This window comes from Haliotis asinina, chromosome 6 (assembly GCF_037392515.1).
Source record: "Haliotis asinina isolate JCU_RB_2024 chromosome 6, JCU_Hal_asi_v2, whole genome shotgun sequence".
NCBI classification, from domain to species: Eukaryota; Metazoa; Mollusca; class Gastropoda; order Lepetellida; family Haliotidae; genus Haliotis; species Haliotis asinina.
Genome location: NC_090285.1, coordinates 31,608,798 through 31,614,493, shown reverse-complemented (window position 1 = coordinate 31,614,493; position 5,696 = coordinate 31,608,798). Strand labels below are relative to the sequence as shown.

Genomic DNA, 5,696 nt, shown 5'->3' with positions numbered 1-5,696 from the left:
ACAACCAGACAATTTAAAACAGCTTCGCATTGTCAAAATTTGATAACATCGAAGACACTAAGTGGTAAGACCTGTGACCAATGTTGTCAGAATTTGACGGTTGTTGAAGACATGAGAACGTATGAACTTCCAGTCAAAGCTTTACTGATCCCGGGACAGGACAAGATGTACAAAGATTTTGTGACACAATGCATAGGAAGACAGTACTGTCAGTTGAATGGGAAAGACAGTGACAGGATCCAAATGGACTAGAATTGCATTATGTTTGAATACGAATGTGTTGATGGTAAGTACTGTTGAATAGATACATTCAAGACAACTCTAACACTTTACGATAACATACATAATCAGCATAATAATAGTTTTACCAACGTATGACTTAGAAATGTTTGACAGGATACTAGAATAAGGCCAAAAAATGACAGGCTTCGTTGTCCACTACATCTCCTGAAGGGTGTGATCAAACGTTTCAGGTATTAGCCTTACTATCGATTCAACACTTGATGTGTTCATCGTTATATAGAACTCTAATCAGCGTCATTTCCTATTGGCTGATACCTCACGGGCATCTAATTATCACTTCCATCATTATTGTTACATATGATGATGACCTACCTTAAGGATGTTTCGTGCCGCTCCTGACACCGCACACGAGAGTACTCATCCAAAGGTTTCGTGTGATCCATATAAAGATGGCTGACACATGTCATCGTATCAGACTTGTGTTGTTTATCACAGGATTGTCTGATCCAGACTTGATTAATCACAGACCGCCGCCGTATAGCTGGAATATAGCTGAGTGTGGCGTAAAACTAAACTCACTCACTCACCCACTCAGATCTGTTTCATGTGATTGCTGACCGTGACTGCAACGCTGCATTTTCAGATGATAAAATTTTGAGTTTCACCGGGGATTCCACGCTCAAAGACTCACAGGTGTTCTTACTTGACAACCAGGCAGTCCATTCTGATACAAACTCTCATTGTGTTGCATATACATGTCAGTCAGGCATTCACCGTTAAACTTGTTGGCAACACCGTGAACTCATCCTCTTGCACCCTCGTCTTTTCGGAGGAAGGTGGAAATCGCGCCATTTTCAAGTGTAATGACACCATTAACAACATATTATTTCAAAGTAATACCAGCAAGATAGACATTACCCTGAACAAGACTGCAAGCGTTGGCACGAGTACCAGTGGACTGCTGTGGATTCTTGTGACAGGTATTGTATCCTTTAGACATGTAATTGAAACAACTGGTTTTCATTCACCATAGTCGGAATTCAGAATTCATCAAAGTTGTTTGGTGTGATATGACCTGTTTCGATCTATGACAAACTACGGGGTGTGTACATGTAATCATCTTGTGATATATATGTATGGGGGAACATTTATTGACATACAACTGGTGGCACATGTGTGGTAGCCATTACATTTGCATTGCGTATTCGATATTCAATCGACTGCACTTCATGATGCAGAAATGAGCATGCTTGAATGGGTACGGTGCTGTATTTTCAGCTTCTGCTAATAAAGGACTTGTGTCTGTGGCATGTGGATCGAAAATTCCATCAGACGTGACACATTATTGTCCGAAGGTTACAACTACGACCCCACTGGTCCCATCAGTGATGACTGCTGTACCAGACACATCAGACACACCTACTTCCGGCACAACACGCGTGAAAGGGACTCCGTCAGTGACAATGATACTACTGACAGTGACTGATACTACTGAGTCTAATACACGTAAGAAGGATCATAAATCACCATAATCATTTACTTACATTTGTATGTAATATATGTTTAGTGCAGGATCAAAACCGACTGCGAAGTTTTGTTTGAAAATGTAAGCCTGCAGCAAGGGAAATTGAGCAGAGCCCACAGGATTGACACAAGTTTATAAGGTCAAGGACTCACCTTTTCCAACAAAACTCAGGAGAAGGTTTTGGTCCAACTTATAAACCGACTGACACTCAATTTCAATATTTTGTATTTACTTTTGAAATCAACCGGGAAGCGACTGGCAGTTGATGCCTTGCCTTGGAGGGCAATACATGTGCTCTGTGCGCACTACCTGTGTCCTCCATGAGCGGTGCCTGCACTACCCATCTTGCGAGAAACGCACGGTTCACACTGACGACGGGTCGCATCTTCTACAGCGATTTTTCATGGCCTAGTGGATATAACCACGAAGCTGACGACGTATTGTTGGGTCGATACCAGACATCGGCACAAAATACTGGACGTTTTCAATAATGTGATACATTACCGTTACGTTCAGTAATAGCAAGACAAACTTACACCAGTCTTCAAAACTCGTTAAAGTAAAATAATTCAACGTCCAGGACTATTCCTGGGAAATGCCCGCGCATTGCCTATAAAGGTGAACTGGGTAAAAGGAGAACTTGGCGAGACTATAGAGTAGTGTCACTGGAGTGAGTGAGTTTAGTTTTACGCCTCAGTAAGCAATGTTTTGGCTATATCGCGGCGATCTGTAAATAACAGAGTTTGGACCCGACAATACGGTGATCAACAGCATTAGCATCGATCTGATCAATTGGGAACCTATGACATGTGTCAACTAAGTCAACGAGCCTCCCACCCAATCCCGTTAGTCGCCTCAAACGGCAAGCAATGTCGCCTTTATGGCAAACATGGGTTGCTGAAGGCCTATTCCACCCCGGACATTCACAATATCGACGTCTCTGGAGGTTCATAACGACACATACCATATGTCATCCCAACAGCGTGGTAATACATACATACTGTCGCACATTCTTTACTGGGCACAGTCTGTCAACGACGGGGATATTTCCTGTCATGCATTTTCACATCTAAATGACCATGTAGTAAATTTAGTACGACTGGTTAGAGTATTAGGTTCAGCGTCGTCATTGCACATGTTTATAACCTTGATGAAGTCATTGTGCTTGAGTTATGTGCAAACAAGCTTCCAACTTTCTCTACACTTTAATTATGTCTGCTATAGGTGACGGTAATATTTAGGTTGGAATCCCATCATCCAAGAAACATCCTTCATTTTTTACCTGATTATGACATAGTACCTTTTGTCATTTTACATCATGGACCATATATTTTCAGCGATCATCGGAGGTGTCGTCGGAGGGCTCGTTACAGTGCTTTGTCTATCTGCGATCTCTTTTGCTATATACAAGAAGTGCCACAAAACGGTGATTACATTAAAACGAAAACATGTCATTCCCTACCCCAATGCACGTCAGGATGCATTGTGTATTACTAAAACATTACCACTCTCTAACCCCTCAATATGTATGGTTTTGTTTTTATAATATTAATCAATATCAAAGGGTCAAGTGGATGAGGCAAACATTTCCAACTTAAAAATGTTCCTTCCATAAACATACAAACAAAATGGAAAGCGTGTAAATAGTTGTGTGTGTATGAGGGCCATACATTCATGGAAATTCTGTCAAAGGTCTTAAAATAAAACGATAAAACATTTTGCTGTGATGAATGATGGATGCAAGTCATCAGAAGACGATGGTGGATGGTAAAGAAGCAAACGAAATATATAACAGTGTTCACACAATGCCATTTAGAAAGTGGCATTAAATGTAACATATGTCATATTTGGGATTACAGTTTCTTAGCGAAGTACTGATTCTACCACTTCTGTTGGATCGAGTCACATCAGGTGAGGCACCTTATGATCGTGTGCTGGCGATTAGGTGCCTGACTCTGATGGTGTGGGTTCGAATCCCAGATGAGACTGAACCAACCATGACATGGGGCGTCTCTCACTCTAGGAGTGGCAACTTTCATTTGTGGTGTTGTGACGAGGTCTTTATGTTCACAGTCATTAGTTGACATATTACAACCACGATGTCAACTTCGATGGCACACGTTGATCTAGTCGACCAATGGCCATAGCAGACGCACATGACCTTTACTGAGCTACAAGTGTTAGAGCGAGTGGACACGATTCGTACTCGGCTTTCAAGGTGGAGCCTACCATCCCACGATTGACAGACCATTACACTAATGGAAAACGTCGTTCGTGTCAAGAACGAGTCGGAGTAGGAGTGTTTTGGATAAAGTAAGGCTTGTTTTTACTTCTTTGAGAGCCGCAGAGCGTAGCGTAGACAAGACGAACGTTTTCATGCCCTTAACTTTGAACAGAACGACCGTTTTGGCTCGGTAATGGTGTGGGGTGAAATCTCTGTGGCTAACAGAAAACCATTACATGTTATTCATGGCCACGTCACTGATCAGTTCTAATGCTGGAGGCACACACTGTGATATTGGGACGCCGACATGAACGTCGTGCCTGTTTAAGGTTGACGAAGCGACGTTGGGCGGGGCCCACGTTTCTACTTAATACCCCCACCAGAGCAACATTAACATGTTACCATGTTGTCCAGGTCTGTCGGCGCGTTCGTCTCCGCCAATAACAAAAATACATTCTCAACGATCCTGGAGCTGGCCTGCAGTAAGAATGCCCTGACATGAACCATGATGACTTGGAGCGTTTGATTAGGAGTTTTCCTAGTCATATTCACGATTGTCTTGGGAACATATTATTATATTACTATTAATAATAATCATTAGTTTAACAGTTCATGGTAAATGATGCGATGGATAGTAGGTTGGGTACACCAATCATTTTAATAGCATTCATGGTCATTTCAATGTCAACGACAAATGCCAACAGCAGGTCGATGTCCCACTGTTTTACTATTTATCTCATTAAAGACACTAAATATCCAGTACCTTTCGAATAATCTATAGACTGTTATATGGTGCATGAAATATTCCCATCGAAAATTGTTTGAATCGTCAGTCTCTAATACGATATTGCTCTGTAATGAAGCTCTGATCATAATATAATTAGGACATTCGTTTTCAACAAAGACAAGCTTAGACTGTGGGCAGCCAAAGGATACTCCAGTGACAGATACTCCATGACTCTTGTCATTAACACATTCACACAGTGCAACCTGTTTATTGCAATTATATAAGATTAATAAGTAAATATTAACATAAATGCCTCCTCGTTTATAGTCAATATGAAACGGGAAGTTAAATATGTTCTCACCTGTAAATTCATGAATACGGTTTTGCTGATATTTCAGAACAATGAGGGTTGGTCTCTTACACACAGTGATACCAGAAACTATCAAAACACATAGTATGACTATTTAGTGATGTCATCCATGACATTAGGACCAAGCAACCTGTAGTGTCAATGAGTATGTGAAGTGAATATACTCATTTCATCCACCGTTATCAGCTTCATATCATGTTTTGTGTTAATTTCAGAACACCCCTGACAGTCGGCGTGCCTGGGGTGATTCTGCCCGCAATACTGGTGTTTCTCTGGGTTCACTGCCTGCACCATTCGGAGCTACGTCACTCCAACTGCCACGTCCTGCTAACTCATTACCTCCTATCAGACATATTGATTTAAAGATTTAAGTTCGATTTCCTTTTATTTGTTTCTGACAAATGCAGATAAGAGTGTCAATTTCAGACATGGAGGAAAGCTTATACCCACCATTTCAATGGTTCTCATTGAAACCAGTTGATAGGAATGTAATTCTGGCGACAATTCGATAAATATAATACATGCTTTATCTTAGTTAAACTGTATTCTCAAACTTGTTACTTGTTGGTGACAGGTTTTTTTCTACAATGACGCGAGGATAGCCGCT

At 41.2% G+C, this 5,696-nt stretch overlaps 1 pseudogene; it reads left to right on the top strand.

The window, feature by feature from the left end:
* The first annotated feature begins 261 nt into the window (after window positions 1–261).
* LOC137287791 (uncharacterized) lies at window positions 262–5,460 on the top strand (annotated as a pseudogene).
* Window positions 5,461–5,696: the final 236 nt, after the last annotated feature.